Genomic DNA, 11,634 nt, shown 5'->3' on the forward strand with positions numbered 1-11,634 from the left:
AAAAAAAACGCTGAGAGGCCCTGCCGGATTGAAGCCACGGGAACCATGGAAGCTACAAAGGTTCTGAGGAAGACAAAAGCATCAAAAACATGACAGCAGGCTGTGCTCAGCCAGAGGGCTAAAAACCCAGTGGAGGGCAAGCTGTCCTCAGCTACCCTCACTCAGCCAAAGGCCCTTAAAAAGGCTCAGTGCAGTAGAACCTGAGTACTTAGGGCTTGCAGGGAGAGGGCAGAGTTTGTTGATTCCCACACGGAGGCCTTTCCTGTTTTCTTCAAACCTCTAATGAAAACAGCTTGCTCAGGGTTTCACTTCCTGAGACACAAGGGGTTGCTCAGCTCTGAAAATGGGAATTCAGCTTCTCGATGAGAGCTCAGGCATGTAATAAATTGTTCTGAAGAATTTGGTGATGTGAAAAAAACAAATGAGGAAGTAGACTTGTCTGGCCCTGCCATGGACAGATAGTCAGAATCCCAACAATAGGTTAGGAGGGCAGATGTTATTTTCTGAGTCCTTCTCTCTCTTTTTTGGGGGGGTTGGGGCAGAATGGAGTCTCACTCTGTCGCCCAGTCTGGAGTGCAGTGGTACAATCTTGGCTCACCACAACCTCCGCCTCCCAGGTTCAAGTGATTCTCCTGCCTCAGGCTCCCAAATAGCTGGAGCTACAGATGCACACCATCATGCCCAGCTAAAGTTTGTATTTTTAGTAGAGATAGGGTTTCACCATGTTGGGCAGGCTGGTCTCAAACTCCTGACCTTAGGTAATCCACCTGCCTTGGCCTCCAAAAGTGCTGGGATTACAGGCGTGAGCCACTGCACCCAGCCACCCTGAGCCCTTCTCTAAACCAAGTCAGTGCCACGGTAACTTATTCCCACACATTTTCTTAGTCTCATTCTATCGCCAGGGTGGAGTGCAGTGGTGCACTCTCGGCTCACTGCAACCTCTGCCTCCTGTGTTCAAGCGATTCTCCTGCCTCGCCTCTTGAATAGCTGGGAGTACAAGTGCTTGCCGCCACACGCAGCTCATTATTATATTTTTAGTGGAGACTGGTTTTCACCATGTTGGCCAGTCTGGTCTCGAATTCCTGACCACAGGTGATCCACCTGCCTTGACCTCCCAAAGTGCTGGGATTACAGGCCTGAGCCACCACCCTCAGCCTCTTTTGTTTTTTTCTAAGGCCTAACAAGTAGACAATATTTGCATTTCATGCCACCTTAAATCAAAGGACATGGCCAATTTAACAAACTCCTTTACAAACTTCCCTGGATCCTCTGAAAACTGGCCAGATTTTCTTGCATAAAGCCAAATTGTACACGGAAAAGGTACATATATTCTGATTTTTATGTCTTCTCTGTCAACTACCTCCTGATATGGACACAGGTTTGATTTGAGGGACTGAGATGGTGACCCACTCCTGGTGGTACTGGTTGGGCTTACCTCCTTGGGCAGCAGAGGGTATAGGCTGGGATTTGTTGGATAAGGGGGAGAAGTTCTTGATGACCTTGGAGTGGAATTCTGTACTAGAGAACTGGTGGGAATCTCCTTAGAAGTGAGAGACTGAGGAAGCTCCAAGGCGTGGCTGCAGGCTTTCTAGCTGGAGCAGCCAGGAAGGGGTCACCTAGGATATCTAGGGTAGCTTTTGGGTGCCAGGGTATCATGAGCCAGACACATTCTATATCAGGATCTTGGTAGAGGGCCATAAATGTCTACATATAAAGAAATTCTCTCCATTTTCCTTTCTTTTTACAGAATAAACTTAATCATAAAATAGCATTATATCATAAAGAGCCATCTCTAGGCCAAATTTGTTGGTTTCCCAATTTGTATTAGACCCAAACAGTGTTGTCATTGAAAATGAGGTTTTTTTCTTCTTTAAATCATCTGATTTGAATTTACTCCACTTACCTAAAAGATATCCCAGTGGCAAGTCCTGTGGGATGCTCACTGCTGTCCCCACATCTAGAAAGGATTTCTACAGGAGTTTTTTAGTTAGTCTAAGTCTAGCAAAAGCTTAGCCACTTTTTCCTTTCAATTTTTCACTTTTTGCAAAGAAGGTATAAATATAGGTAGCAAAGCATTACAAAAGTGAATTGTGAGCTATGAATGGATAGTAGAATGACGAATGTGAATTTAACACAGAGCCATGAAAGCATCTTAGTTCGGGCAGAGAGGGGCTAAACCAAAAGCAACCATGGAAGGGAGGAAGGGAAGGCAAACAGCATTTCTCTAGGGGAGACTTTGGAAGGCCTGATTCACCAGATAACCTACTCAGCAATGGAGACACTTGTCTGCAGGAGCCAAAATGGTGCCAGCCAGTCTTGTGGAACTGGGTGAAGGCCTGCTTAGGTGTCCCCCAGCTTGGGTGGGCTTGGCTTCTGGAAGGGAACCAGTGTGGAGACCAGCAACCTGCCAGTGAAGTAGCAGGTCCCACATAAGGCGGTGGTGCTGTGGTCACTTGCCTGTCTTCTTGGCTCCACTGCCTGCCAGGATAAATGATGGCTCCGGCCAAGCAGAGTGGCTCACATCTGTAATCCCAACACTTTGGGAGGCCGAGGGGAGTGGATCACTTGAGGTCAAGAGCTCTAGACTAGCCTGGCCAACATGGTGGAACCCCACCTCTACTAAAAATACAAAAATTAGGCAGGAGTGGTGGTGGGTGCCTGTAATTCCAGCTACTCGGGAGACTGAGACAGGAGAATCACTTGAGGCAGGAGAATCTGGGCGGTGGAGGTTTCAGGTTGCAGTGAGCCAAGATCATGCCACTGCACTCCAGACTGGGCACCAGAATGAGACTCCATCTCAAGAAGGAAGAGATGGAGGCAGGGAGGGAGCTTTGGAGAGATCCTTTGGTGGAAGGGAGAGAGGGAGGGAGGTGACTTTGAAAAAGACCCTTTGGTGGAAGGGAGGGAGGGAGGGGTGGATGGCTTTGAAAAGAGCCTTTGGTTAAATGTTACATCTCTCTGCAATGTTAACAGCTCTTTGGTGTTACAGTCTTAGTGTTACTGGTCTTGCAGTTCTGATCACCAGTTTCCTCACCATCTCTCACTCTCACTGATGGCTGCTTCTTGCTGTCTCTCTCATTGCTTACTGTCTCTGGCCATCTCTATCTCACCAGCCATTATCTCTCACCATTGCCTCATCAATCACTGACTACCGTCTTCTCTTTAGTCCTCGCTGACTCACCACTGATGTAGGTCAGGTTCTTGGCTTTGCTCAGGAAAGAACTCAAGAGCAAGGCTGGGCATGGTGGCTCACACCTGTAATCCCAGTCTTTTGAGAGACCGAGGCAGAAGGATCACTTGAGCCCAGGAGTTCAAGACCAGCCTAGGCCACATAGCAAGACCCTGTCCCTACTTAAAAAAAGAATTCAAGAGCAAGCTGGTGATGAAAGAAAGCAGCTTTATTAAAGCGGCAGTGGGGTCACATCACTGTAACTGCTCCTGTGGAACAAAGCTAGCACCTAGGCAGTGCACTGAGTAACAACATATGGGCAGTTCGAGGTCATATTTATATCTGCTTCTAATGACATGCTAATTAAGAGGTGAGTTATTCAGAAACAGCTGGAAAATGAATGATAACTCTCTGGGTATTGCCATGCAAAGGGTAGTAACTTCAGGCATCTCCAGACATCAGTAAAGTCTGGGAGTGCCGGTGGGAGTGTCTTATGGGGATGGGCAGCGAGGGCAACTGGAGGTGCTTTCAGCAGCTCTTCCTGGTTTCTGCCAGTCTTCTGTTTGGTCCGGAGATGAGTCCTGCCTGCCTCCTACCTCATGTGGAGTTACTCACTCAGGCATTCATTCAACAAACATGTTTTGAGAAATATACTCAGAATTTGGTTAGGTGCTGGGTACACATAAAAGAAAAAAATAGACAAAATCTCTACCATGAAGGAATGGAAATACTTACTGAGCATCCTACATGTATCATGCACTGTACTGAGGCTGTGAAGATGAGTGCAGTTCCTGCCTTCAAATTCTTGTTAAAGAAACAGATATATACAAATAGTCACAACCCAGAAATTTTACATGCCGTTACTAGAAAGAGGAAGGGTTCCAAGAGATGGGTACAATGAGCTCGTTATAGAGGGCATCTGGGAAAGACCTGCAAAGTATACTAGTATCACCTTGTCTGTAGGTTTATGAATGGGACATATGCAGGTTGCTTTCTGTGCATGTGATGAAGAGGTATTTGATCATAATCGGCTCACTGCAACCTCCACCTCCTGAGTTCAAGCAATTCTCGTGTCTTAGCCTCCTGAGTAGCTGGGATTACAGGCACGCGCCACCACGCCCAGCTAATTTTTGTATTTTTAGTAGAGATGGGGTTTCACAATGTTAACCAGGATGGTCTCAATCTCCTGACCTCGTGATCCAACCGCCTCAGCCTCCCAAAGCGCTGGGATTACAGGCATGAGCCACCGCGCCCGGCCTATTTCTTTTTTTAATACATTTTATTTTATTGCCCAGGCTGGAGTGCAGTGACACAGTCTCGACTTGCTGCAGCTTCCACTTCCTGGGTTCAAGCAATTCTCATGCCTCAGCCTCCAGAGTAGCTGGGACCACAGATGCCTGTCATCATGCCTGGCTAATTTTTGTATTTTTAGTAGAGACGCAGTTTCACCTGTTGGTCAGGCTGGTCTCCAACTCCTGACTTCAGGTGATTTCTGGACTCACCCTCCCAAAGTGCTGGGATTATAGACGTGAACCACGGCACCTGGCAGGAATTTGAATGTGTAGGAGCAAGTGAGCTGCGGAGGGAGGAGCATGAGAGGAGTGTCACCTGTGTGCCTCAGCCTCACCCCACGTCCCGGCACTAGTGACATGAACACCAGTGTCTTGAGGGAGCATTCTACGGTTTGCTAAGTTGGTTGGGACAGTGAACAGAATTACCGACTTACAAGGTTGTATAAAATTAACCGTTTTCCAAATACAGGGCTTGCCAGTAGCTTTTATAGCTAATGTGCATTGTAAAACTGAAAGGCACACTGAAATGTTCCCTTTTCCAGCCTCTTCATGCCCCTTGTTGATGGGACAACCACGGACCCCTGACCGAGTCAGTGTTCTCCTAACCGAGTTCATGGATGGGACCAGAAAGTTCAGCCCTGTTCCTGCTCTGATGATGGCCTGGGCTAAAGGATTTTCTGCCTCTAACCCACAGCAGGGCTCCTGGAACCCTCCTCATTTCTCCCTGATGCCCCTCTCAGGGCCACCACTCTATGCTCACTAGGCTCCACATTCTTCCCATGTGATCAAGAACTGCATCCCAGGAACCCCTGCCAGGGAAAACTTCCTGCTGCTCAGGCGTCAGGCTCAGTAGCTGCTAGCTGCGAACCTCTCTGACACGCCATCCCACTCCAAACCTTCCGTGCTCTTCTCAGCAGCCCAGTCTCCCCCTCCTCTGTGGCCTCTGCCGGGGCCAGCACCTCTGGAAATAAACACCACTCTTTTTGGCAACCTCTTGGGGAGTGTCTTCTCTAGGCAGCTCCCAGTTTCACAGCTTGGTCCACAGTAAGGCTCGCCCTGGAACTTCACATTCACATTCCTGGTGAGGTCCAGCAGAAAAGCCCAGGAAGCACAGGAAGGTTGCCATAATTTCTCTAAGCCAAGCTACAGACAACGCCTAACCGTGGGGCTTGAATGTCACTGAGATGTTCCTGCAGCACACGGGGACCTGCCCCTTGGGGCTTGCTTACCTTCCAGCACCCAAGCCTGGCAATGGTTTTCCCCTGGAGGAGGAGACGACCCGTTTGCTCAGGATTTTCAGTTCACCACACCCTTGCCTCCATTCTGAAAGGCCCATTTATCACACCTGAGAGTGATTTATCACACCTGGGACCTGAGGGCCTGCTGCCGGGAGACAGGTGGGAGCCAGTCTGGAAGAGGCAACCGGTCATTCAACTGCAGCCCAAAGGCTCAACTGCAGCCCAAAGGCACAACTACCACCCCAGACAGCCAAGGCTGGACGAGGGCAGTGGGACAGCCAGTAGCTAGGAGCTACTGGGTGGTAGGAATTAGGACTTTTAAGTTTTTTTAACTTGTAGATTGTGATTTGGGGTTGGGGCGGCTGTGATTAAGCTCCAAAAGAACACACTTATCTGCCCCAATGTGGCCCTAGAGCTCCATGCCCTTGCAGGTTCTGTGCCAGGCATGGCCTGGTCACCCAGTAGCTCTGGTGAAGGCACCTGTCATAGCGCTGATGTGCTGGAAGCACCGACAGGGGCCTGACAGCGCCCAGCACTGATGAGGAGGGCCTCAAAGTGCGTCTCCCAAAGCCACCTCACCTGCTGTCAGATACCCTGGGATGAGTGTCTCTGACCTCAAGCTGTAGGTGCACATGAAGGGGCTGAGCCACATGAGTGAGGGAGGGAGGAAGTCCTGGAGGGATGGGGTCTACGGTAGCTAAGTCCTGTGAAAGCCTATTCTTGCCTGTAGCCCTCACGTCATGTTCACCCTGCCTTGACCTAGTGTGACCTGGCCCCGATTCCTAACTGAACAGAATTCTGACAGAGGTGCCATCAGACAACCAATGGATGCCCATTCTGTGCTAGGCATGGTGCCTTTCTCATTCAACACAATGCACCTGAGTTCTGCCCTCACACAGGCTATCCATGATGGCTCCAGCCATAACCATAAACTAACTGTACCCTATGCCCGTCTTTAGAATTGGATACTCTTCATGGTTGAGATCTCAGCCCCATGCTCTGTTTCCGGCCTGGCCACTGTCAACCCTGAGTCTGAGCCATTTGATCACAATAGGTCACCCGTGTACCTCAGCCCACCCCACGTTCCAGCACTACTGACATGAACACCAGGGTCTTGAAGGAGCATTCTAGGGCTTGCTAAGTTGGTTGGGACAGTGAATACAATGACTGACTTATAAGGTTGTATAAAATGAACCATTTTCTGGCTGTAGGACTTGCCATTCGCTTTTATAGCTAATGTGATCGTAAAACTGAAAGCTGCACCGAAGTGGTCCCTTTTCCAGCCTTTTCATGCCCCTTGGTGATGGGACAACCACGGACCCCTCACCGAGTAAATGGTCTCCTAACTGAGTTCATGGATGGGACTGAAAGTTCAACGCTGTTCCTGCTCTGATGATGGCCTGGGCTCAAGGTTTTCTGCCTCTAGCCCACTAAAAGGCAGCCCATTTTATGATTCTTTGTGCATGAAACGTCCAGAATGGTAAAAGCCCTAGACAGAAAGCAGATTAGAGGTTGGCAGGGCAGGGTGGTTAGAGAGAATGGGGTTAGCTGATAGGGGCAAGGGCTTTCTTTTTGGGGTGATTAAAATGAGCTGGAATTAGGTATTCAAGATGATGGCAAAACCAGAATATACTACAAACCACGTATTGTATCTTTCAAAAAGGCGAATTTATGGAACGTAAATTATATATTTTAATACAAAAAATTATGACTTATATTTTATATTTTGTCTGTAAATATGGTACACTGAATATACAATTATTTCTGGTGAATCAACTCAATGAATTCCCACAGTGACTTCAATGAAGTGGGTTGTTAACCTTTCTCTTGGGCCACAGCCTATTTTGATGCTGCTAAATAGCTGTGGGACCAGGGGTACACTTTATTCCCCAAGGATCCACCCCTAGGTACATCCTTTATTTGAATCTATTGTCTTTTTCTTTTCATATTCCTTTATGAAGGCACTGGGAAATGCACTTGTAAGAGACAGGGGTGTTGACACCTTCCTGGCAAAAGTATTAATAATGTATTCCCAGGTCGAATTTTGGGTCTCTCTATTACTAGCTGCCTAGTGGACCCACATGAACCAAGTGGGGATTAGAACATGGAATCGTGCAGTGTGGTGTGCATAAAATACCCCACAGGTGAGTTGCATGGGAATAGTGGCTTTCTTTAGATGAGACAATGTAGACAGTCAACACGACACAGTGACCAGAGCATGGGTGCCTGTGCCTGGCCTGAAATCTAAGCCACATGTTCCTGGGAATGTCACTCAGTTCCTCTGTCCTCAGCTCTCTGTTCTGGGATCTGAACTTGTTACTAGGGCCTGCTTACTACTAAGATGTTATGAGGCTAAAGATAAATACAGATACAGCCTGAAGAAAGATGATGGGTACTTCGTAAGTGCTGTACTACATAGGTGTTCAACTATTACACATCTGGAAGAATAAGGAAGACACGTAGCACTGGTGACCTCCAGAGACGGGACATGGAAGGTGACAGGTCAGGAAGGACAAAGCTCCACCTTTCCACATGGGCATGGGCATGATGCTTTACAGCTCATGGGGAAAAAAATCTGGTATCTCTTGTGATGTGTTATGGGAAGAGCAGGAGCTGACTTCTATTTTATGGTTCAGGGCACTGACATTTAGAAAGATTCAGTGATTTGCTCAGAGTAAAAATACTGATGAGTAATCAAGCTAAGGCAGGGAATTTAGTTGATTCCCTGAGAATGGAGGAATCCCTGAATGTCTGAATCCCTGAATGTCTAATGAGAGGAGACAATTCAAGAAGGCGGTTGAGCTCAGTGACCGAGAGCAAGGGGCAGGTGCCTGAGACCAGAAGTCCACACCGTGGACTCCAAAGTGAGGACTCTGGTCCTTTTCCAAATCCTCTTACACCCCAGCTCCGACGCAGGGAGACATTGATGCCCTGGAGAAGGTGCCTGGCCCAAGAGAAGGATCCAAATCCTGACTTAACTCCCGGCTTGACATTTCAACCCCTGACCCAAAATGCAAGACTTTCCCCTAAAGGAAGCCCTGTTGAAGGCTTGGGGGTCCTAATTTGTGTCTGTCTGGCCCACACTTGACTCTGTAGCTGCCTTGTGGGGAGACTTCCCTGTAGTCGGGTGACCTCCCTGAATGACCAGTAGCCTCCTTGACTCCCAACTGACTCGGAATGCAGGACATTCCCAGCCAACTGCCCCTGTGACAGTTGGACTTAGAATCAGATTCATCTTCAACGGACCAAACCAGGCTGCTAGGCAGTTAAGATTCATTAAGTGAAAAAGTGGCCTGTGAGGCTGGTGCTTAGACAGCTCAGGGAGTGAAGCCAATGAGCTGCCAGGGCCTCAGTGCCTGTCGACCAGAACAGCTGCCTGAGCAGCCTGGACTCAGGCCTGGCTGAGACTAAAACCTATGGCTGAGGCATAAGTCCATGTCAGTAATTGACAGCATCCGCATTGGACCATGTGCCTGGGTTCATGTTTTGTCTTTTTCATTTAGGAACTCCAGAGCTTGGGTCGCTCATCTTGGCACTTCATATTCTCCACTTGAGCCGTGGGAATACTAAGGCAAATGCCAGGTGTGGCTCTGGCAAGGGTTGAATGAATTAAAGTAGATAGAGTGTTGAAAACCAAAAGTAAAATATAGTAAGCTGCCCAACTAACTGAGTGGACCTCCTCTTGGCCAAGGACACTCTACAGAAAAGCTGAAACACAAGCTCAGGCCGTAACGGGAATGGGCGGACAGACACACCTCATTATACTCTCCTCTCTCTGGTATTCAGGCACAACTCACCCACATTCACATTAAAACAGAGACCTTAAGGCTGACAACACAGATGCTTTGCAGCGATAAGATACCAATATGACGGAGAGCAGGCCCTGAAAGAAATCAAAGTCTTTTGCCCCAAAGTACATTTCCTTGACATACTTTGAAATGGCCCCTTAAAGCTGTCTCTTGTGGAGAAAATCTATATTCCATAGAGAATTCCCTTCCTTTTCTGGGTCTTTGTCCTGATTCGGGAAAGAATTAACTAAGAGTCTGGTATTTTTTTTCAAGTCAGACAATCTATTTTCTCTGAAGCCTGTTACCTGGAGCCTTCATCTGCATAATAAAAACCTGGGTCTCCCCAACCCCTTATCTGAACCCAGATGCTTTCTTCTGTTGATTCCAGGTTTTTAGATAAGTCTTTCAACAATCAGAAAATCTTGAAATCCTCCTTATGACCTGGAGCCCCTACCTTCTCCCACTTTCTGTTGTCCTGTCTTTCTAAACTGAAGAAATGTACATTTTGCATGTATTAATTGATGTCTTATATCTCCCTAAAACGTGTAAAAACCAAACTGTAGCCTGATCACTTTGGGCATATGTACTCAGGACCTCCTGGAGCTGCATCACCAGCATGTCCTTAATCTTGGCAAATTAAACTTCTAAATTGATTGAGACCAGTTTTAGATAACTTTTTGGTTTGCAATGTGTAATCATGGTGCATTTTATTTTTTAGAAGATGACAGTAGGTATTTATTGTGTCAATAGGAAATAACAACAATATTTGTTTATATGATTTATGTACCAAGAACATTTTTCCATTTATGGATTCACATAAAGGGAAATGGCTGTCACATAAATGGCTGTCACTGCAGTTCTGTTTTTTGGGATTTTGAATCCTTGAATAAAATCTAAGTTGAAGAGACAGATGGATTCAATTCTAGGCAAAACAGTTTATTGTAGTTATGTACTAATCCTTGGTTATAGTTGATGATGGAAGAATTAGAAATATTGAAATTATATTCTATAAAATAACTGATGCTAATCACATGATAGTTCCTTCTTCAGTCTACGTTTCGTTTGTCATGTATGTGTAGTAATTGCCTATGGAGGATATCTGTCTTTGTACTTGCCAGTCCATTGATCATAGTTTATTTCAGGAATGGAGACATGGCCTGGATGCTGATGTGTTTTAACTCTGCAGTGCAAATAGCTGCAATGAGTGTGGTGAACTAGTAACCAAATACTCTTGCTGTCTTAATTGTCATTGTGTCTAATGAATGTACCTTGCAGGATTTGATCATTTCTAGGTCTTGTGGTGATAGAGTTTTCAACTATCTCAAAAAATATCGCTTTCATCTTATTAGTTTAGGGCCAACTGCTGAGGAATGTTCCCAGCACTGAAAGGAGTTTATCAATATTTCTAAGTATTGCTTCCTAATATTCAGAACTTGTATTTGACCCTGCTGTCAGAGGTATCTGGGGCATCTCTGTATTTTTTACACCAACGGCAGTGCCATATCCTGCAGTTACAGTCACTGTTGCCTGCCCTAAGCTACGTGACTGCTGCAGCCACCTTATGATCATAGACAGTGTTTGAGATCTCCATAGACTCATGTAAATCTTGGGTGTCCATGTGTGAGGGAACTACCTTATGGCTACCTGTGATGGTAGAATTGAGAGCCATCCTTCTTAGGGTAATAACTGCAGTTCAACAATTCATTATCAATTCAGCTTTAGGGCTATATGCCTAGCTAGGTTCACATCTTGCCTCCTTCCCTTAGGGGCTTAGAAGCATGGGCACATTCATTGGCACTTTGGTTTCTCCATCCAACCAGTATGTGGATGGTAAACAACCACTGGTCTGTAGGTGAGGTCTGTAGTGAGGATTTAATGGGTTCATTAAAATAAACTGTGTATTGTATATCTTCAGGATGGTAAATTAAAAAATAACTGACTTGCTTGATATCTCACAGCTTAACATATTCCAGAGCTGCATGCAAACCCAAGAGATAAGCTCCCAAGTAAGGGGTAATGCCATAATGCACAACTTCTTTGTCCAAAAATAATCATTTCAACTTAACTCTAACCTTGTGTCAAAAATGCTTTTAGTGACATCCACATAGTAGCTACTTCTGAAAAATAAAAATTTAAGTGCATGTAGT

At 46.4% G+C, this 11,634-nt stretch overlaps 1 protein-coding gene across 1 annotated transcript in view; it reads right to left on the bottom strand.

Moving 5' to 3' along the window:
* Nucleotides 1-11,340, bottom strand: part of AP1B1 (adaptor related protein complex 1 subunit beta 1) — a 47,079-nt gene extending 35,739 nt beyond the window's left edge. The window contains exons 1-2 of the mRNA XM_017499496.2: nucleotides 11,330-11,340; nucleotides 7,520-7,525 (exon numbers count right to left, since the gene is read on the bottom strand). The gene's annotated coding sequence lies outside the window, so the exon portion shown is untranslated. The remainder of the gene's footprint in view (nucleotides 1-7,519; nucleotides 7,526-11,329) is intronic.
* Nucleotides 11,341-11,634: the final 294 nt, after the last annotated feature.

The sequence above is a fragment of the Cebus imitator genome, unplaced genomic scaffold (genome assembly GCF_001604975.1).
Source record: "Cebus imitator isolate Cc_AM_T3 unplaced genomic scaffold, Cebus_imitator-1.0 Scaffold258, whole genome shotgun sequence".
Classification (NCBI taxonomy): Eukaryota; Metazoa; Chordata; class Mammalia; order Primates; family Cebidae; genus Cebus; species Cebus imitator.